The sequence below is a fragment of the Chiloscyllium plagiosum genome, unplaced genomic scaffold (assembly GCF_037043375.1).
Source record: "Chiloscyllium plagiosum isolate Xiang-an unplaced genomic scaffold, Cpla_swu_hap1 HiC_scaffold_30, whole genome shotgun sequence".
Classification (NCBI taxonomy): domain Eukaryota; kingdom Metazoa; phylum Chordata; class Chondrichthyes; order Orectolobiformes; family Hemiscylliidae; genus Chiloscyllium; species Chiloscyllium plagiosum.
In genome coordinates this window covers 8,283,288-8,306,512 of record NW_028270168.1, presented here as the reverse complement: position 1 = coordinate 8,306,512, position 23,225 = coordinate 8,283,288, and the positions used below count along the sequence as shown (strand labels likewise).

The following is a 23,225-nucleotide window of genomic DNA, read 5'->3' as shown; positions in this document are numbered from 1 at the left end:
TCCTCTAGTTAAACCACCACCAGTCATCTTTCTGAGAGCGCAGAGCAGCTCTATGTTCTGGTGACTTTCTTTTTTGCAAACTAGTCTGATATTTATCTGTGATGTATTGAACATCTCATACACAGCACACAGTAGCTTCGGTAGTTTTTATTAAAAATATCATCATTTTTCCTTTATCATACACTTCTAACTCAGTTAGTAATGGCACAAGCTGCTGTTACATTTCTACAGATTTTCTCTTAGCATTGTTTAAAACTACTCATCAGAACTGTAACACTAGACGTAAGGGCAATGATTTTATCACTTTTTAAAATAAAGCTGGATTTTTGCTTTTGTGAAAAACTCCTCTTCAAAAATCCAGCAGCCATTTGTTGTATAGTGAGCTTTATAAATCTGGAAAATGTATCTTACTAAAATTTGTCAAGTGCACATTACTGATCTTGTCTCAACTTGGGGAGCTGTGCATAGAGGAGATGCAAGTTGAAGAATTGGTGTGACCAGTAGGAGACTGATCCTTATTCACAAGGTGGGATTTTGGTTTTAAAGCATATCTGGGAGTCACCTCATGCTGTTAAGTGAAAGATCAGTCCACCTCCTCTCAACCAACCAAAAAGAGTGAAACTCCTTTGCACATAGACTCTTTCATATTTTCTCACATTTTACTCCATTAGCCAGATCTTTACCCAATCACTTCACCTATCTATATCCATTTGTGGCCTCTTAATGTCTTTTTCACAACTTACTTTCCAACCAATCTTTGTCAGCAGCAACGTTAACCATACCTTTTGGTGCATGTGTCAAATGACAGCATGAGCCTTCTTTATTATTTTGTAGTATTTTTTGACATGAGAATTTATCAGATGTCTTCTAAAATCTGAGTACAGTACATTCACCAGTTGCTCTTTAACCACAGCACACATTATTCCCTTAAAGAACTCCAATAAAGTTGAGTTACAGCACCTCCAATATGAGCAATTTATTAAGGCTGTCTTGTCATTCAATGCCAATTCTGGTGTTGCCTGCAGTTTGGTTGGCTCCGGAATATGCAGTTCTAAGAAACTATTTTGATAACATTCTATAAGTTCTTCACCTAGGCCTCCTTTGCTTCCCTGTTTTTTTTTTTTATTTTTCCTGTTGAGTATAGATTTAAATCCTCCATGGTTATCGCTGGACCATTCAAACCATCTCCCATTATCTCTTGGTATTATACTCGATCCTGCTATGTAATTACTCTTAGGGGACTGTACATCACTCCCCCAAGTGACTTCTTGCCTTTATCATATTTTGTCTGTACCCAAGTTGCTTCTACATCCTGGTTTTGTGAACTCCAGCCATCCCTTTCTATGATGTTAACACTGCCATTAATTAACAGAGCCATCCCTCCACCTTTTACCTAGCTTCACATTTTCACTAAATTTCCTTCAATATTCAGGTCTCAACCTTTGTCATCCAGCAGCCAATAGATTGATTTGTATTTGAGATGTCAGTTTATCTATTTAGAATGCTATATGTGTTCAGATACAGAGTCTTTAGTTTGTGCATTTAAAAACTTTTTAACTTCCAGCCTTATCTCCCGACTTACTGAGATTTGTATTCTTTATTCCTTCCTGTCACATCTTTTTATTGTTTCCCAAATTGATCCCTTTCTCTCTTACCATGTGAAGAATCCAGAGGCTAGTATCACATCACCAAGTCAGCCATTACTACGCACGGAGAGTCCTTGACACTGATCCACCTCCCTTGGAGCCAACTCTGAGTGAACAGGTTGTTTGACACCCCTGTTGCTAACTGTCAGCCAGGGCTCCCTGACTGGGGCTGTTAATCTGCTCCAACTTGTATTCTTTGAGGTCCACTTGTCTGATCTTGTTACAATCACTACACCATGTGTCTGCTCTTTGATTTGCCACGTCATTTAAATAATGGAGTCAAGGGATCAAATTTAATTTTAAATCCCTCACTTCTTCCCAATTTGTGGTTTGCTCAAACAGTGGCACCAGAACAGTTCAGATATGGATCATTTGACTTTCCCCTGTACTGGTGCTAGTCTCTTATGAACCAAAACCCTCTTCTCCCACACCAGTTAGTTATGCGTTCACCTCTCTAATAATTTGCTCTGGATCCAATTTGCATATGACCATGGTAAATATCGCAACCAAACATTTTGCATAATATCCTTGCTTTTGCATATGTCACGATTAATAAAGCCTAAGATTTATTTACCTCTCATAACATACTTGGCCTGCCAACTTCAAATATTTATTGTTTGCTATAAATGAATGCTTTCTACCTGTTGATAAAAGAGCATGTAATTAACTCTGTATTTACATTGGGAAATATAACAAAATTAATAATCAATGAACTGTTCCTGTGGTGCCTAGCTCTTCACACTAGCATTGTTTTTAGCCCTGCCTATGTCATTGATAATTACAAGGAGCACAATGACCAGATCCTTACTTCCCTCTGGAAGTTCATCTCCAACCCTGGAAGCAGGCAGGCATCACTGCCTTCTGGACTCTCATTCTTTTCCTGCAGAGAACTGTGTCAACTCTTCTGCCTCAGTTATAACCACAGTCTCCTGCTCCAGACCCATTGATCACATCAGATGAAGGCTCTATGCTAGAGGGTATAACTTCCTCCTAGTGCAATATATCCACGTTATTTTCATATGCAGACAGGAGAAAATGGGGTGTTTACCTTCAAGCAAAGAACAAGGCTGAGAGTAATCGAAGACAGAGAGACCTCAATTTTTTGATTAATAACTTAGCACAGTTAAATACCTGTAAATCTCCCAGGGCACTTTTAATATGTTAAAACATTAGTTTTAAATTTATATGTTCTGAATATATTAGTGCTAAGAACTAAAGTGTTACATATAAATGTTTCAGTATAGAACACTTCACTGCTGCACCTGATAACATGTAATGGATAATAGAACCCATGAGGAACTGAAGTCGACTGAACTGGGAGTGACTGCTGTAGCAACAGCCTGAAAGAATTAAACTGATCGAGTTCTTGTTTCTTCAAGTGTTACTATTCACACATCACAGAACTTATCTCAATATATAAAAAGTTACTGTTGAACCTGTGTCCAGTACAGTGGCATTCCAGATGAAAACAACTCAGTGTGCAAATAACTTATCCTTATCCAAATAACTGTTCCTTATCTCTCGCTCTCCCTTTTCTTCCTTATCACCTTAAATCTGTGACCATTGGTTACCGACATTTCTGCCAGTGGAAACAGATTCTCATTAATTACTCCACTAAACTCTGTACGACTTCGAACATGTCTCTATTAAATCTCTTTTCTGCTCTGAGAGAAATAATTCCAGCTTCTCCAGTCTCTAAAGAGAATGTGTTCTAGTATCTTGTTGATAAACCTCCTCTGCACACTCTCTCTCTCTCTCAAGTCTTGACAACCTTCCTAAAGAGCAGTGTCCAAAATTGGATACAGTATTCCAGCTGAGACAAAACCATTGATTTATAAACATTTTGCATAATGTCCTTGATTTTGCACTGTGCCTCTATTAAAGCCCAAGATTTCATTAACTTTTATAACATCCTTGTCCTGCCAACTTCAAAGATTTATTGTGTATAATAAAGCAATGCTATCTGCCTGTTGATAAAATAGCGTGTAAGTAACCCTGTATTTACACTGATTAGCAATTCGTTACATTTCCCCAATTTAACAAGGAGCCCAGTGTTTCTTTTTGCTTGGCAAGCCACTGCCACAGTGCGTATTATTCTTTCAACAAGGGTCTTCAGAGTGAAACTGTAAATGAAAGAATTGTGTGGCATTCGGAAGTATCGTAACCAAATGTCTCCCCCCACCCCCACGTTTACAGTAACTCAAACTATTCCACTCTTAGCAATGAAGGGTAAATGAATTAACATTCAAGTCCAGTTAATCCAATTCTGGGTCAGATGCTGCTGGTAATGAAATCAACATATTCCTTGTTTAAAACAAACATAAATGAGTACTGATAGCAAAGGATCTGAACTATGGGTGTTCCCAATAGCTCACTGAGTAATTGCAGCATGCCATTTGGGGGAATCAGAAAATTTCAGCTTCAATTCTTGGCCAATGTAAGTCTTACTTGGTTGCTAAATGTGACCTCAGTGCCTTGAGGCTAAGGAAGAATGGTCTGCAACCACAAACCACTGGCATGAAATCTCAAATGGGTGTCATCTTGGCGATTGGGGGCCCCTATAGCAAATGGTTTCCAAAGCCTCAGATCAATGTTAAAGCTCTGTTCTCCTAAACAGAAGAGCCATGTCTGTGCCCCTGGTAGATGTATGACAATCTTCCCCTCTGTCAGCACAGTACATGTTGTGATTGTGTTTTCCAGAATTGTCTGAGATGCCTTGTAGATTCACTGCTATCAATCCTTCCAGTGACATTAGTCCAGATTGCTGATACCAAGTGGGAAAGGATGTCCACGTTGAGTCTTCAACAGAAAGTAGGCTTGTTTCTGATAAACTGAATAGGTTTATTGCATAGTACTTATTAGCTACTTATATTATATCAGTTATTTGATAGGCAAAAATGAGGACTGCAGATGCTGGAGAGAAGAGTCTAGATTAGAGTGGTGCTGGAAAAGCACAGCAGGTCAGGCAGCATCCGAGGAGCAGGAAAATCTACGTTTCAGGCAAAAGCCCTTCATCAGGAAACTTTTGCCTGAAACATCGATTTTCCTGCTCCTCTGCTGCCTGACCTGCTGTGCTTTTCCAGCACCATTCTACTCGAGTTATTTAATAACCTGATCTCTCAGAGACTAAGAGTGAGTATGCATTGCTGCTTGAACAACTGTTCAGGGAGAACACAAGCATATTAGTTTGCTCCTCTCAGGATCCAACTTAATGGGGCAAAGCTTCTCTCATCATTCTAGTTAACCCTCTTACAACAATAGACATGTTTCCTCCAGCAATTGAGGGTTGATGACACAGCGGCAGCTGCAGTTTGCATCCAGGCTCTTTTGGTCAACGTCACTCTTCAAGGCTATCTGGTATGCTCGTAGAAACTCCATAGCCAGATCCAGCATTCAGATGAAACATTGAACAGTTGGTTAAGTGACATACAAAGTCCCCTTTCAAAGAATCGCAGAGCAGATGTTCCCCTTGTCTTTGCCAATATTTCAGCCTCCATTAGTATTCCTGAGAAAACTAGATCAGCTGGCCGTTAGCTCATTGCTGTTGGTGGGAGCTTGCTGTGTGCAAATTGGTTGCCCATGTTTCCTACAGTGACTGCTGTTACTGTTGTGAAGTACTTTGGGTTGCCCAGATGCTGTGACATGTGCTTTAAAAGGCAAAACTCTCTCTTTCCATATCAGTAGGGGGATTGGAAAACGAGTAATCAGCGAGATATTGGCAGCCTGCACAAGGGTGATTTCATGAGTTACTTATTTTATTGTTGGCATGAGTTGAGAATCTTTGGAAAAATATGGTTCTGATAGTTTGATGGTATTGTAAATTTTTGTAAAGGAAGAAAAAACTGCATCAGTCGGGAGTGAGAGAACTAACACAACCAGATAGTGCTCGTAAGAAATGTGGTCCTGTGAGTAAATGCAGAATGGGAGGGTTGATCAAAGTGAATGGCTGCTCTTGGCCCAGTTCTTAGGACTCAGGGAAGTAAACACCCTGCACCTTTTCTGCCCTTTCTCGTTCTTCTTGCCCTTGTCTAACATTTGTTGATACCCAGATGATGGCAGAAGCTGATCCTTCATGATCCCACTTCCTGATGAATGGCTTGTGCCCAAAGCATTGACTATCCTGCCCCTCGGAAGGTGCCTGACTGGCTGTGGTCTTCCAGAGCCACACCTTTTGACTCTGACTCTCCAGCATCCACAGTCCTAATTCTGCCTACTCCCTGATTCCTCATGATGCTGAGTGGAGCAAACAACTACACGCCATTATCTAATACCAGCTCAGAATCACTTGCCAAACTCCTCCAGAATTGCCTCAGTTAGACACACTGCTTGTGGGCACGAAATGTTTTTAATTCACTTGTGAGACATGGACACCACCAGCTGGACCAGGATTTGTTGCCTGCCCCTACTTCACCTTGAAGGAGGTGGTGAGCTGCCAATAGCAATATTTTGCCCATTAATGTTCTGCATGGCAACAAGGCTGTCATAGTCAGCATGTCCTGCAGCTTTGTGCATATTCCCAATTGGAATTGTGAGCTTTGCCCAGAGGGATATACCTGTCGCCAAAGCTCTCTCCAAACAGCACTATGGGTGTACCCATACCTCTATGGACCACACCTGTTCAAGATGGCACCTCAGAAAAGCGTGTTGCAGGTAACATTGACAAGCATCTGTAGAAACACTTTTAGATTATTGAGCAGTTGAAGAAAATACATTAAAACATCTTCAATGAAGAATTAATGTTTATTTTATAATTCCCTTTTTTTGTTTTCCTATGGGCTGTAATTGCTCTAACAAACCGGGCTATTATTCTTTAGCACTGAGACAGTGGATGTCATCATGCTCTTCAACCACAAATGGCATCACATCTTTGTTCCTGTCCTTGTCCAATGTTCTCACTCTCACACCACTTTACCTGGATTTACCAGTCAGCAATCAGGAGCAGGAATTCCAAGATAATTGTCCTCCACCCTAGCCCAGGGGTAGTGGAGCTAATTGGCGTCTCAACTGCTGCCCCAATAGTGATCATGCAGTCAAAATCCTGGATAGGCATTGCATTTCTGATCTGTGGAACATTTGGGTGGTGTCTTTAACCATTGCAACATACTGTAGCACCACTAGAATGAATGAAGTGCTTGGGATGATTAGTAATCCTATCATGAACTGTGGATGATTGGTTTCAGTCTGAATTTATTTCTTCTGCTACTCTGAATGAAATTGCCTCGGCCTCTCTTTGGAATTTCCTTGAAATTTGGTTCCCATTGGGATCAAACCATTCAGATTCCACTTCCTGAGCTTGTAATTAGACAATTAAGATCTGACTTTATGGCCTGGTATTCTGTGGGGTTTTTTCCCCTGTCAATTTGGCAAATAAAAATCAGAACCCTGTATTGCTTAATTGTTGAAAACCACTTAATATAAATACTTAGTGGCATGTTTGTACAAGTGTGAAGTATAGCTTGTGCATAGTTTGCCTAATATAAATATTAGACACAGCATTGGTTGACTATTAATTAACTTAAATTGCTGTTTAGATTGGAAAATCAGGAGCATTACAAAATGTAATGTTCATATGTGAAATAATGTCACTGACATCGGTAATGAAACTGAACCCAAAGCACCGCTGCCTTTTGTTTCAAATGCATAATGTTGGCAATGACCATCCCTAATTGTCCAGAAGATAATTAAGAGTCAACACATTGCTGTGAATCTGGAGTTCCATGTGGGCCAGATAAGACCATAAGACCATAAGACATAGGAGTGGAAGTAAGGCCATTCAGCCCATCGAGTCCACTCCGCCATTCAATCATGGCTGATGCGCATTTCAGCTCCACTTACCAGCGTTCTCCCCATAGCCCTTAATTCCTCTAGACAACAAGAATCTATCAATCTCGGCCTTGAAGACATTTAGCGTCCCGGCTTCCACTGCACTCCATGGCAATGAATTCCACAGGCCCACCACTCTCTGGCTGAAGAAATGTCTCCGCATTTCTGTTCTGAAATGACCCCCTCTAATTCTAAGGCTGTGTCCACGGGTCCTAGTCTCCTCGTCTAACGGAAACAATTTCCTAGCATCCACCTTTTCCAAGCCATGTATTATTTTGTACGTCTCTAAGTCTCCCCTTAATCTTCTAAACTCCAACGAATACAATCCCAGTATCCTCAGCCGTTCCTCATATGTTAGACCTGTCATTCCAGGAATCATCCGTGTGAATCTCCGCTGGACACGTTCCAGTGCCAGTATGTCCTTCCTGAGGTGTAGGGACCAAAACTGGACACAGTACTCCAAATGGGGCCTAACCAGAGCTTTATAAAGTCTTAGTAGTACATCTCTGCTTTTATATTCCAACCCTCTTGAGATAAGAGACAACATTGCATTCGCTTTCTTAATCACGGACTCAACCTGCATGTTTACCTTTAGAGAATCCTCGACTAGCACTCCCAGATCCCTTTGTGCTTTGGCTTCATTAATTTTCTCACCATTTAGAAAGTAGTCTATGCTTTTATTCTTTTTGCCAAAGTGCAAGACCTCACACTTGCTCACGTTAAATTCCATCAGCCATTTCCTGGACCACTCTCCCAACCTGTCTAGATCCTTCTGTAGCCTCCCCACTTCCTCAGTACTACCTGCCTGTCCACCTAACTTCGTATCATCAGCAAACTTCGCTAGAATGCCCCCGGTTCCCTCCTCCAAATCATTAATATATAATGCGAACAGCTGTGGCCCCAGCACCGAACCCTGCGGGACACCGCTCGATAATTTGCTTCATTAGTGACTTTGTGATAATCACTCATAGTTAACTCCTGATTTTATTCCATAGAAATCAATTTCCACCATCTGCTTTGGTAGGATTTTAACCCATATGACCAGAACACTAAGCTGGGAGTTCTGAATGACTAGGCCAGTGACATTACCACTGTGCTGCCATCTTGTCTCTGTCTGTGTAAGCTAATGTGACAGTGGCAATGCTCATCCACATGGATCTTTACCCATCTGATTTGCAAAGACTACAATGTATGTATACATTTGTCGTGACAATGAGTAAGCAAATCCTTTGGAGGTTGTTGTATCCATCCTGCAGAAAAGACCTGTCTAACCTCAGACAATGAGAACTGGTTTAAACTTCTCCAAATTACCGTTGATGATAAAACACATCAGTCCAACTCAACTTTTCTTTGAATTTCATGGTGCAACTCTAAAGGGGTGCAGAGGGGCATGGGTCCATGTGTCTACAGATCACTGAAGGTCATTGAAGAGTGGAGAGAGTAATTTAGTAAAGCATATGGTGTTCTCTGCTTTATTAATAGGGGCTTACAGTACAAGAGGAAGGAGGTGATGTTGAACTTGTACAAAACATTCATTAGACCTCAGCTGAAGTATTGTGTACAGTTGTGTTCACCACATTATGGGAAAGATGTGAATACGTTGGACAGAGAGTGCAGAAGTGATCTACCAAAGTGGTTCCAGGGATGAGGAACTTCAGTTAGGAGGATAGATTAAAGAAGTTGGGTCTGTTCTCCCTTTGAGAGAAGAAAGACACTTGGTAGATGTTTACAAAATCAGCGGGCTGGACAGAGTAGATACGGAGGAGTTGCTACAGCTTGTAGAAGAAATGTTAATGAGAAGGTACTTATTCAAAGTGATGTACACATGAAGCAAGGCTGATGTGAGAAATAACATTTTCATATAGCAAGTAATTAGAGTAGGGAGCTTGGAAGTGTGATGGAGTCTGGTTCAATTGAGACATTCATAAGAGTTATCTGGCTAGAAATGGTATTCAAGGATATAGGGAAAGGCAGGAGATTGGCATTAGGTAATAGAACCAGTATGGACATGATGTGCCAAATGGCATCTTTCTGCATTGCAAAGTATTAGTTGTAAACAGATATCAGATACACTGGGGTTGTTTCCAACAAACAAAGAACATTACAGCATAGGAACAGGCCCCTTCGGCCCTCCAAGCCTGTGTAGATCCAGATCCTCTATCTAATTCTGTCACCTATTTTCCAAGGATCTGTATTCCTCTGCTCCCTGCCCATTCATCTATATGTCTAGATACAGCTTAAATTACACATCATGCCCATCTCTACCACCTCCACTGGCAATGTTCTAAGCAACCCCCACCCTCTGTGTAAAGAACGTTCCATGTATATCTCACCTAAATTTTTCTGCTCTCTTTGAACTTGTGACCCCTAGTAATTGAGTCCCCACTCTGGGGGGAGGGGGCTGGTAACAGCTTCTTGCTATCTACCCTGTCTATACCTCTCTGAAAATAATCCAAATCTACTCAACCTCTCCATAGATAGTGCTCTCCATACCAGGCAACATCCTGGTGAACTCCTCTGCACCCTCTCCAAAGCATCCACATCCTTCTGGTGAAGGAAAGCATGCTATGTGCCTTTTTGACCACTCTTTTGACCTGTTTGCCGCATTCAGGATACAATGGACCTGTACACCCAGATCTCCCTGTACATCAATTTTCCCCAGGGCTTTTCCATTTACCATATAGTTCGCTCTCGAATTGAATCTTCCAAAATGCGTCACCTCACATTTACCCGGATTGAACTCCATCTGCTATTTCTCTGCCCATCTCTCCAATCCATCTATATTCTTCTGCATTCTCTGACAGTCCCTTTCACTATTTGCTTCTCCACTAATCTTTGTATCATTCGCAAACTTGCTAATCAGAGCACCTATGCCTTCCTGCAGATCTTTTATGTATCTCTCAAACAACACTGGTCCCAATACAAATCGCTGTGGAACACCCTTGGTCACAGGTCTCCATTTTGAGAAACTCCCTTTCACTACTATGCTTTGTCTCCTGTTGCCCAGCCAGTTCTCTATCCATCTAGCCCATACACTCTGGACCCTATGCAACTTCACTTTCTCCAACATCCTATCATGGGGAACCTTATCAAAAGCCTTACTGAAATCTATGTATGTGACATCTACAGCCCTTCCCTCATCAATCAACTTTGTCACTTCCTCAAATAATTCTATGAAATTGCTAAGACATGACCTTCCCTGCTCAAAACCATGTTGCCCATCACTGATAAGCCCATTTTCTTAATGCAAATAGATCCTATCCCTCAGTATCTTTCCCAGCAGCTTCCCTACCACTGACAGGCTATAATTACCTGGATTATCCTTGCTACCCTTCTTAAACAAGGAGACAACATTAGCAATTCTGGGACCTCCCCCATATTCAAGGATGCTGTAAAGATATCTGTCAAGGCCCCAGCTATTACCTCTCTCTTCTCTATGACCTGGGATAGATCCCATCCAGACCTGTGGACTTGTCCACCTTAATGCCTTTTAGAATACCCAACACCACCTCCCTCCTTATGCTGACAACTTAGAGTAATCAAACATCTATCCCTAACCTCAACGTGCATCATGTCCTCTCCTCTGTAAATACTAATGCAAAGTACTTATTAAGCATCTCTCCCACTTTCTGACTCGACGCATAACTTTCCTACTTTGTCCTTGAGTGGGCCAACCCTTTCTCTAGTTACCTTCTTGCTCCTTTTAGAAGTGTCTAGTTTCTACCCCAAGGGAAACTTGAGGGGTGATCATGATTGAGAAGCTTAAGAGGGGCATCAATAGGGTAGACAAGAAGGATGTTTTGTGGAAGGCCCCAATGACTGAGAGCATAGATTTAAAGTAAGGGGCAGAAAGATTAGAAAGGATTTGAGGAAAATCTTTTTCATCTCGGGTGGTGGGAATCTGGCATTCACTTCCTGGAAGGGTGGCAGAGGTAGTAAGCTTCATAACATTTTAAGAAGTATGGAGATGTGCACTTGCCATGCCAAGGCATTCAAGGCCATTTGAAAATGGGGCTAGAATAATTAGGCATGGATACATTGGCCTGAAGGGCCTTTTGTCTGTGCTGTAAACCTCTATTATCCCAGTCTGCCCGCTTCCCTGACCATGTCATCAGAAACTTTTTGTCTTAGAATCAACTGTGGATAAAACAAACCTTCTGCTGCTGAATTGAAAAGCTGCCAAATTAATTATCTATTAATAGAAGATTTATATTATGGTCATCATAACTTTAATCCTGTTTGGTTTTTGTTTGTGATTGGCTCTATAAAAGCAAAACATTGAACCTTTTTTTTTGACATATTTACTAGTTGTTTAAATGAATAAGTGGGTACAGATGGTTGCAAGCCCTAATGGAGCCAATGTTAATTTTCAATTTTGGCACAGTTATATTTCAGTTGAATTTTGTCCAGAAAACGTTTGGGTGGAGGGGTGGGGTTGGTGGAAAAAAACGACTATGCATTTTGCAGTTCACATGATTATTGTAAAATGGAAGCCAGCCATTCTTTGGAGAAAGTAACTTTAATTAATCAGCACAATTAATTGTTAAAAACCATTTCTTACCCCACAAAAAGAATATGGTCATTTCTGGCAAGGCCACCATTTGCTGCCCATTCAATATTGTCCTTGAATTGATTGGCTTGTTTGAGCTATTACAGAGGGTACTTATTGCACATTGCTGTCGGTTTACAATCTTATGTAGGTCAGATGGGGCAGAATGGCAGATTTCCTCCCTTTAAAGGACATTAATGAACTAGGTGGGTTTTTAAACACAAATCAATTACAGTTTAGTGGCCATCGTCACCAAGACTAGTTGTAATTCCAGATTTCTTCATTGAATTCAAATTCTATTCATTAAAGTGGGAGGATTTGAACGCTGTCCTGTTGCCTGCGGATTGCTAACATTATCAATATGTTGCTAGCTCCCCTGGCCTGTACCCTTGAACTAAAAAATATTGCTTTCTTTACAGGCGTGTACAGTTACAACTTGATGTAGGTACATGATGTAGAAGTAACTATGATTTTAAGTGAAGTCACAACTGTCCAATCTTGCTCTTCCCTGGAGAAATATTCTTGTTGAAATCCTATTTGCAGCAAAAAATATTTAAGTCACTCCAAAATCAGACCAACTGCCTTAGTTAGCAAACTTTTCCATTTGGTGAAAACTGCATTAGGTGGAATTTAAATGATTCCCTGTATTAATGCATTTGCTATAATATCAGACTTAACTCCCGGATTTCCAGACCTCTCTAGTGTATTTGAATGTACTAACATACATGATTAAGTGGTTAAATAAAACCTGAAAGAACTGCAGATGCTATAAATCAAAAACAAAACAAAAACAGAAATTGCTGGAAAAGCTCAGCAGATCTGGCAGCATCTGTGGAGAGAAGTCAGAGTTAATGATTCAGAACAGAGGAAGGGTGACTCGACCTGAAACGTTAACTCTGACTTCTCTCCACGGATGCTGCCAGATCTGTTGAGCTTTTCCAGCAATTTCTGTTTTGGCTTCTAACTAAAGTGGCTGTTGGGGGTGGGGAAGAAAAAGATGTAAGTATTACTTAGGTGGTTACACAGCTACTGAGGTAGAATAAATAACATTCTCTGGGCCATTCAAGATGTCTGGTATTCGCTTTTTCCAAGGTAGAGGAGCAACATGGACTGAATAGCATTTAGAAAGTTTAACCTGCACGTCACCATCAAATGTTCTCCCAGCAAGAAAGGGACTTGCTACTGATGCTCAGGAGTTGAACTGGCTTCTGAGGTTTGCACACAAGAGGTCACATACCAGGAAAGTTCTGAAGGATACCAGAAGAAGGTGTCCAGTTTTGAAGAAAATAATGAGAATGGCCAATGTGTCTGCAGCCAGTGAAGGAAACTATAGTTGCTAGCAGGTTTTGCTTGAGTATATTTAACTTCCGATTACATTGGATAACCAAATAAGTTTAACAGAAAGAGAAGCAATAGACACGACTGAGGCAAGATCCAAAACAAATCTAATGTGCAGTTTCTGCAAGAAGTGGAAAGACAACGTAAAGGGTACTCTGGATGCTGAAAATCTGAAATAAAAACAGTGCTGGAGAAACTCAGTTTCTTTAGAGAGAGAAAGAGTTAATGTTTCGGTTTAATATGACTCCGTTATGGACCAGAACTGAAGGGACACTGGATGTGAAATGTTAACTCTGTTTTCATTCCACAGATACTACCAGACCTGCCGAGTTTCTCCATTAATTTCTGTTTTGGTTTCAGATTTCCAGCATCCACCATTCTTTGTTTTATATTACTGAAAAAGAGTCAGACTTGCTGTGTTTCTCCAGCACTTTGATTTTAATATAGAAATAGTAAGGCAATTGCATGAATAAGAATTTGCTGATTTATGGTGGGAGGACACAGCAGCAATTTTTTTAATTCATAAGACATGGGTGTCACTGGCTGAGGTAGCATTTATTACCCATCCCTAGTCACCTTAAGATAGTGGTGAAGCTGCCTTTTTGAACTGCAGCCAGAGGTACAACCGTGAGGCTGTTTAAGAAGGGAGTTCTGAGTTTACTGATTTAGGTTCCTGGTTATGAGTTCACCTCAGTTAATTATACTACAACACGTCTGCAATCTTCGTAAATGCTTTTTCTCAGTGACTTTTGTGTATAATTTTTTAAAAGTCTGAAGTTTTTTTTGATGTATTGTGCTTACTGTTACACCTCCTGAACAAAGGGTAAAACAGGAAGTTTGATAATGGCTATCTATTGTAAATCTTTGTTCATCATACTCAGTGCAATAAATAACAATTTATACAGATAACAGTTAAATGATTTCAAACTAATGAGTTGTCACCTGTGTGCCTTGTTACTGCCTTGGGAGGCGAAAGGGGATTGGCTTTCACTCTGTCCATCTCTCGGTAGACTGGCAGCTGTTTATAAAAGACTTTTTTTTCTGGGCAATTCAGTGAGAATTTAACCATTTTAGATGTTGTGATTGTGAAAGGCACTTACAAAAGACAGGTTTTCTAATAAGTTTTTTTTTGAAAGGAAGGAAATAGCCTTTGGTGTCCTTAACACTCAATAGATTAAAATCACTCCAATTCTCATTCACATATGCAACCAACACTCTCTCTCATACACAGGCACACACTCACTCCTGTAAGTTAATGAATTGGATGGTTTCTGGCTGTGTTGACCTTTTTTTTGTTCTTGTCTACACCAGTTCAACACCAGTTTTCTACACTATCCCACTTGTGTCTCTCACTGTCCTAACTGTGCAGAAATCTACCAATCTGAGTTTTAAAATATTTAATTATTAAGCCTCCAGAGCTCCAAACTTTCCCCACTCTGATTTGAAGATAATCCACTCCCTCTCATGTCCTAAGTGACCTGTCTTTACCTGTTTGGCCATGTGATGAATGCAGCTTCCTTGGCCTTCAAGAGTTAAACTCTGAGTCACAGAGGGCTACAGCACAGAAAACAGCCCTTCAGGCAATCCAGTCTTTGCCAGTCAAGAACAACCACCTCATTATTCTAATCCCAATTATCAGCACTTGGCCCATAGTCTTATATCTTGGCATCATGTGTATATCTAAATACTAAACTGCTTTGAGGGCTTCTACCTCCAACACCCTTATGAGCAGTGAGTGAGTTCCAGATTCGCACCAATCTCTGGATGAAAAGATATTTCATCGCATCCCCTCTAAACCACCACCTCCCCTTCTATTCCAACCCCCCTCCCCAGCCCACACCACAGGTCCTTCCACCAAGGGGAAAGGTTCCTCCTGTCTACCTTTATCTATACCCCTCATAACTTTATACATGCCAATCATGTCCACGTCCATCTCCTCTGCTGCAAGGAAAACAACCCCAGTTTGTCCAACGTTGTTATAAGTAAAAATTTCTAGTGCAGGCAACATCCTGGTAAATCTCCCTCTGTGCCCTCTCCGGTGCTATTGCATCCCTCCTATAATGTGAATTCTAGAACTGCACACAATACTCCAGCTGTTGCCTAACTAGCTTTTTCTACAGGACCAGCATAACCTCCCCTGCTCTTTAAACTCTATGCCTTTATTACTAAAGGCAGGTAAACTGTACGCCTTCACGAATTATCTGCCTGCTACCTTCAGGGACTGGTGGACTTGCACACCCAAGGTCCCTCTGATCCACTATGCTTCCCATGGTCCTACCATTTATTGTGAATACTTTCCTTGTTTGTCCTGCCCATGTGGAACAACTCACGTTTATCCCAGGAACCCCACAGGCTTCCAGTTACAAAAACACCCTTGACCATCTCCCTTTTCTTCCCCTCAGCATTCTGGATCCAATTAGCTGAAGTTTTTTGTTTTGAATCCCATGAGTTCTGACCTTCACCATCAGTCTCCCCAGGGGATCTTATCAAAAGCCTCTCTGTAGACCAAGCAGACTGCATTTAATGTATTGCCCTCATCTACACACCTAGTCATTCCGAGAGTCGATCAAGTTGGTTAAGATGTTGTTAAATGTAAGGGCTCACAAGAAATTTATGAGGATGATATTGGGACTGGAGGGTGTGAGCTACAGTGAGAAGTTGAATAGTCTGGGGATATTTTCCCTGAAGTGTTGAGACTGAGGGGTGACTTATAGAGGTTTATAAAATCATGCAGGGCATAGATAGGGTGAATAGCCAAGGTCTTTTCCCCAGAGTAGGGGAATCTAAAACTAGAAAGCATAAGGTTTAAGATGAGAGAGGAAAGTTTTTTTTTTAAAAAGGGACCTGAGGGATAGCATTTTCTCAGAGGGTGGTATGTATATGGAACAAGCTGCAAATTAATTCTATCCCTCAGAATTGTTTCCAGTAGCTTCCCCATATTCAAGGTTAGACTGAGTGGCCTGTAGTTTCCAGGTTTATCCGTTGCTGCCTTCTTGAATAATGACTTCTTCTAGCTCAGAGGCTGGAATATTACACACTGCTCCTGAGATCGCCACATCCAGGGAATGTATGTATAAACTTGCAGTACTCTGCTTAAAATACAGAACTTGGAATTTTCTCATTAATCTTACGGAGTGCAGATGGGTGGAGGGACCTGTCAGGCTGAATTTATTATTGCCATCAAAAAAACCTCAGAGACCATCAGCTAAGAAGTTGGGCACAGTATGGATGATATACAAACAGCAGGAGATGAATTTCCTGCAGGCTTGTCGAATTATGACCACATATATTCCCTGTGTCTAGTGTTGGGCTTTAATTGTGCTGCATATTGTTGGAAATGAGAACAGATCTGACAATTTGCACTGAGTTATCTTGAGCTTTTCTTTCCTCTGGCCTCTAAGAAAGTTCATAAAGTTCAGCAGCAAAAAAAAACCCTCAACATTGCACTCAGTGACATCATTACTTCATGCACCAGAACAGAGAGGAGACATGTGGAGGACTCTTTAGGAGTTGAAACAATGAGTCACCTCATCAAACTGTGGGAGGGTGAAGACCATGGCTCAGGAAGGGTGAGGTTCTTGCTGAGAGGAGGCATAGAATCATGGGGCCTTGCTGATTCACCTCAACCACTCTGAGTTCACAGGACTGTCAATGGAAAGCGAATCATTCTGTCACGCAAACTAGTGCAACAGTTCATTTAAACAAAAACCAAAATTGCTGGAAAAACTTTAACTAACGCTTCAGATCCAGTGACCTTTCTTCAGTGACCAGCAACATTAACTCTTGTTTGTCTGTCGGTAGATGCTGCCAGACCCACTCAGTTTCTCCAGCAATTTCTGTTTTTTTTTTGTTTCTGATTTTCCAGCATAAGCAGTTCTTTGTTTTGTTTTATCGGAAGGGTGTTGCGAAACTTGAAAGGGTTCAGAAAACACTTACAAGGATGTTGCCAGGGTTGGAGAGTTTGAGCTACAGCGAGTCTGAATAAGCTGGGGTTGTTTTGCCTGGGTGACCTTCGAGGTTTTTAAAATCACGAGGGGATAAATAGGATAAATAGACAAGGTCTTTTCCCTGGGTTGGGGAGTCCAGAACTAGAGGGCATACATTTAGGGCGAGAGGGGAAAGATTTAAAAGGGACCTAAGAGGCAACTGTTTCATGCATGAACTATAATAATGAATGAACTCCCAGAGAGAGTGGTAGAGGCTGGTGTAATTACAACATTTAGAAGGCATCTGGTTGGGTATCTAATTAGGAAGTGTTTAGAGGGATATGGGCCAAATGCTGGCAAATGGGACTAGACTGGTTTAGGATATCTGGTCAGCATGGACAAGTTGGACTGAAGGGTCTATTTCCATGCTGTACATTTCTGACTCTATAACAGTTAATTTGCTTCTGAGGAAGCTATGCACTGGTGTTGCTGTTAAGTCATGTCGTTCCAAAGCAGCAATGAAGCTATGCCATGCTGTGGGCAGAGGGGCACATTGTCTTGATCACACACGCACACGCTGTAACTTAAGCACTCTTGATAAACAGACCACACGTCAACTTCCATTTGGTAGTCATTAAGTCATTATTTACAGCATTCCTGAGGGCTGGTTGTTTACTTTTCTTGATGTTTCATTGAACTTACCAAAAAGAATGAAGACCCTTTATATTTATGATTTCTCCAAGACACTTCTCCTCATCCTTCCTAACATGTACCTAAGCTTATGGCTGCTTCAGTGCAGCATGCAGCACACCTTTTGCAGAATTTGCAACCTAACTGGAATATACTGTACAATGATCTACATATCCAAACCATTTATTAACTTTTTTTTAAAAGGTTTTTGTGGGGTGTGTCTAGGCTAGCAATTACTTTATCCCTGACTAGCCAGATGAGGATCAACCACAAATTGTGAGTCAGGAATTAGATGTAGGTCAGGCCTGGTAAAGGCAGCAGATTTCCTTCCCTAAAGGACCTTGCAAGTCAGACTAGTTTTTACAACAATCTATCATGGTCATCGAGTCATAAAGATGTGCAGCACAGATGTGGGCAGCACGGTGGCACAGTGGTTAGCACTGCTGCCTCAGCGCAAGAAACCCAAGTTCAATTCCCGCCTCTGGTGACTCTCTGTGTGGAGTTTGCACATTCTCCCTGTGTCTGCGTGGGTTTCCTCCGGGTGCTCCGGTTTCCTCCCATAATACAAAAAAATGTGCAGGTTAGGTGAAGTGGCCATGCTAAATTGCCTGTAGTGTTAGGTGAAGGGGTAAATGTAGGGGAATGGGTCTGGATGGGTTGCGCTTTGGCGGGTCGGTGTGGACTTGTTGGGCCGAAGGGCCTGTTTCCACACTGTAACGAATCTAATCTTAAAAAAAAACGGACTCATCGGTCCAACTCATCCATGCCGATCAGATATGTAGGTCAGGCCTGGTAAAGGCAGCAGATTTCCTTCCCTAAAGGACCTTGCAAGTCAGACTAGTTTTTACAACAATCTATCATGGTCATCGAGTCATAAAGATGTGCAGCACAGATGTGGGCGGCACGGTGGCCCAGTGGTTAGCACTGCTGCCTCACAGCGCCTGTAGACCCGGGTTCAATTCCCGACTCAGGCGACTGACTGTGTGGAGTTTGCACATTCTCCCCGTGTCTGCGTGGGTTTCCTCCGGGTGCTCCGGTTTCCTCCCACAGTCCAAAGATGTGCGGGTCAGGTGAATTGGCCATGCTAAACTGCCCGTAGTGTTAGGTTAAAGGGGTAAAGGTAGGGGTATGGGTGGGTTGCGCTTTGGCGGGTCGGTGTGGACTTGTTGGGCCGAAGGGCCTGTTTCCACACTGTAAGTAATCTAATGTAAGTAATCTAATCTAATATCCTAACCTAATCTAGTCCCACTTGCCAGCACTTGGCCCATATCTCTCTTAAGCCCTTCCTTTTCATATACCCATTCAGATGTGTTTTAAATGTTGCAATTGGATAAGCCTCTACCACATTCTCTGGCAGCTCATTCCATAGATGTACCACCCTCTGAATGAAACAGTTGCCCCTTAGGTTTCTTTTATATCTTTTCCCTCTTCCCCCTAATCCTATGCCCTCTAGCTCTGGACTCCCACACCCCAGGGAAATAACCTTGTCTATTTATCCTATCCATGCCCCTCATGATTTTATAAACACCTATAAGGTCACCCCCAACCTCCAATGCTCCAGGGAAAACAGCTCAAGCCTATTCAGCCTTTCCCGATGGCTCAAACCCTCCAACCCTAGCAACAAACTTTTAAATCCTTGCTGAACCCTTTCAAGTTTCACAACATCCTTCCAACCATTAGGCGAACCTTTTTTAGTCCAGATTTTCCTTTCCTGTTGAAGTCAGATTTCACCATCGGTCATGGTGGGATTCCAATCAATATCCCCAGAACATAAGCCCTGGATACTGGAGAACTAGCCCAGTGAGATTGCCGCTACACCAATCCCTCCCCTCTCCACATATCAAATGTGTGCTGAATGATGTTTCCACCTCTTGGATTGACATCAGATGTCCTTCGCTGGAACAGGCTTCAATAGTTAATAAGTGGATTGTAATGAGGCCTTCAACCATAAGGAATCCCCTGTATATGAGCAGCTGAATGCCTAAAGAGTCTTTTCGAAAGTTAATGCGGTTCCGATAACACTTAGTCAAACTCCACAAAGGCTGGTATCCTGTCACCAAGTCACCCTTTACTTACATGTGCATAGTACATGACACTGACCCAGCTAGCTTAGAGCCAGCTCCTAGAGTGAGCAGAACCCCCGAGACTCCAGTTCAAATCTATTGGCCTGGACTCCCAGATTGGACCAGGTTAACGGCCCCAATCAGGGAACTCTTATTGTATGAGATCCACCTGACCGATCTCATTACAATCACTACCATAGCCATTGCAACTGCTGCTGAAACAGTGAGGATGAATTTTAATTCCGAGCCATCACTTTTGTACCTGGTTAGCAGAGCCAGGAAAATGACTGGAGTGTGGGACGGTGTGGTGTGGAACATGTACGTTGATGTTCAGAAATGTGAATAGATTTCGTCTGAAACTCAGAACATGAACAAAATTTGCCAAAGCTTTATTGACATAATACACAAGATGGTACATTAATACAGACATAAAGCATGTTTTAGTTGCATTGAAGTGAAACAAGCTGGTTAATGTAGAGTCTGAAGAGGAAAAATTACATACTGTTTGAAAGAATTATCTTTCCTTTCCTCAACATTAAGCAGACTAATACGCTGAGCGATTCTGATATTTTTTTTCCATTTGCTTCAAAATTGTCATGTCTGCAGTTGTTTTGGGTGACTTGGTGGCTCAGTAGTTATCACTACTACCTCACAGTGCCAGGGATCTGGTTCGATTCCGGCCTAGGGTGACTGTCTGCCTGTGTGGAGTTTGCATATTCTCCCCATGTCTGTGTGGGTTTCCTCCGGGTGATCCGGTTTCCTCCCATGGTCCAAAGATGTGCAGGTTAGGGTGGCTTGGCCAAGGGAAATTGCCCGTAGTGTTCAGGAATGTGCAGGCTGAGTGGGTTAGCCATGGGAAATGCAGGGATCGGGTAACTGAGTGGGATGTTTTTGGACGGTTGTTGTGGACTTTGAGTTGAATAGGTAAAAACAATGACTGTAGATGCTGGAAATCAGAGTCTAGATTAGTGGTGCTGGAAAAGCACAGCAGTTCAGGCAGCATCCGAGGAGCAGTAAAATCAACGTTTCGGGCAAAAGCCCTTCATCAGGACTACAGGCAGAGAGCCTGAAGGGTGGAGAGATAAATGAGAGGAGGGTGGGGGTGGTGAGAAAGTAGCACAGAGTACAATAGATGAGTTGGGGGAGGGGATGAAGGTGATAGGTCAGGGGGGTGAGGGTGGAGTGGATATTTAGAAAAGAAGATAGGCAGGTAGTACAAGTCATGGGGACAGTGCTGAGCTGGAAGTTTGGAAGTGGGGTGGGTGAGGTGGGGGAAGGGGAAAATGAGGAAGCTGTTGAAGTCCACATTGTTGAGAAAGTGAGGACTGCAGATGCTGGAGATCAGAGCTGAAAATGTGTTGCTGGAAAAGCGCAGCAGGTCAGGCAGCATCCAAAAAACAGGAGTATCGACGTTTCGGGCATAAGCCCTTCTTCAGGCTTATGCCCGAAACGTCGATTCTCCTGTTCCTTGGATGAAGTCCACATTGATGCCCTGGGGTTGAAGTGTTCCGAGGCGGAAGATGAGGCGTTCTTCCTCCGGGCGTCTGGTGGTGAGGGAGTGGCGGTGAAGGAGGCCCAGGACCTCCATGTCCTCAGAGTGGGAGGGGGAGTTGAAATGTTGGGCCACAGGGCGGTGGGGTTGATTGGTGCGGGTGTCCTGGAGATGTTCCCTAAAGCGCTCTGTTAGGAGGCATCCGGTCTCCCTAATGTAGAGGAGACCGCATCAGGAGCAACGGATACAATAAATGATATTAGTGGATGTGCAGGTAAAACTTTGATGGATATGGAAGGCTCCTTTAGGGCCTTGGATGGAGGTGAGGAGGAGGTGTGGGCGCAGGTTTTGCAATTCCTGCAGTGGCAGGGGAAGGTGCCAGGATAGGAGGGTGGGTTGTTGGGGGGCATGGACCTGACCAGGTAGTCATGGAGGGAACAGTCTTTGCGGAAGGTGGAAATGGGTGGGGAGGGAAATATATCCCTGGTGGTGGGGTCTGTTTGGAGGTGGCAGAAATGTCGGTGGATGATTTGGTTTATGCAGAGGTTTGTAGGGTGGAAGGTGAGCACCAGGGGGGTTTTGTCCTTGTTACGGTTGGAGGGGTGGGGTCTGAGGGCAGAGGTGCGGGATGTGGACGAGATGCATTGGAGGGCATCTTTCATCTTCCGAGCACCCCTTCGCCCACCTCCAACACACTGCATCCACCTGGACACCCCATGCTGGCCTATTACCTGCCCTCGACCTCTTCATTTCCAACTGCCGCTGGGACATTAACCGCCTCAAGCTGTCTACCCCCCTCCCCCATTCCAACCTCTCACCCTCTCAACGCGCAGCCCTCCAATCCCTCTGCTCCAATCCCGACCTCACCATCATGCCAGAGATAAAGGGGGCGCAGTGGTAGTCTGGCGCACTGACCTCTACATCACTGAAGCCAGACACCAACACGAGGACACCTCTTCCTACTGTCCCCTTGGCCATGACCCCACCCCCATCACCAAACCATCATCTCCCAGACCATGCGGAACCTCATCACCTCAGGAGATCTCCCACCCACAGCTTCCAACCTCATAGTCCGGGAACCCTGCACTGCCTGGTTCTACCTCCTTCCCAAGATCCACAAGCCTGAGCACTCTGGCCAACCCATTGTCTCAGCATGCTCCTGCCCCACTGAACTCATTTCTACCTACCTCAATACTGTCCTATCCCCCCCAGTCCAGGAACTCGCCACATACATTCGAGACACCACCCACACTCTCCACCTCCTCCAAGACTTCCGTTTCCCTGGCCCCCAACACCTCATCTTCATCATGGATATCCAATCCCTCTACACCTCCGTTCGCCATGACCAGGCCCTCCAAGCACTCCGTTTCTTCCTCTCCTGACGTCCCCAACAGTACCCTTCCACCGACACTCTCATTCATTTGGCCGAACTGATCCTCACCCTTAACAATTTCTCCTTCGAATCCTCCCACTTCCTCCAGACCAAAGGGGTAGCCATGGGCCCCAGCTATGCCTGTCTCTTTGTTGGCTATGCAGAACAGTCCATCTTCCGTAATTACACCGGCACCACTCCCCACCTCTTCCTCCACTACATTGATGACTGCATTGGCGCCACCTCCGTGCTCCCGCGAGGATTAGATTAGATTACATTACATTATATTACAGTGTAGAAACAGGCCCTTAGGCCCAACAAGTCCA

General features: G+C 43.0%; 1 protein-coding gene across 3 annotated transcripts in view; it reads left to right on the top strand.

Moving 5' to 3' along the window:
* LOC122563492 (discoidin, CUB and LCCL domain-containing protein 1) overlaps window positions 1–23,225 on the top strand; it is a 142,709-nt gene that overhangs the window by 15,194 nt on the left and 104,290 nt on the right. The window contains exon 2 of one of the 3 annotated variants that reach the window (XM_087976708.1): window positions 12,438–12,478. The exons of the other annotated variants lie outside the window; for them this stretch is intronic. The gene's annotated coding sequence lies outside the window, so the exon portion shown is untranslated. The remainder of the gene's footprint in view (window positions 1–12,437; window positions 12,479–23,225) is intronic. 3 annotated transcript variants of the gene reach the window in all.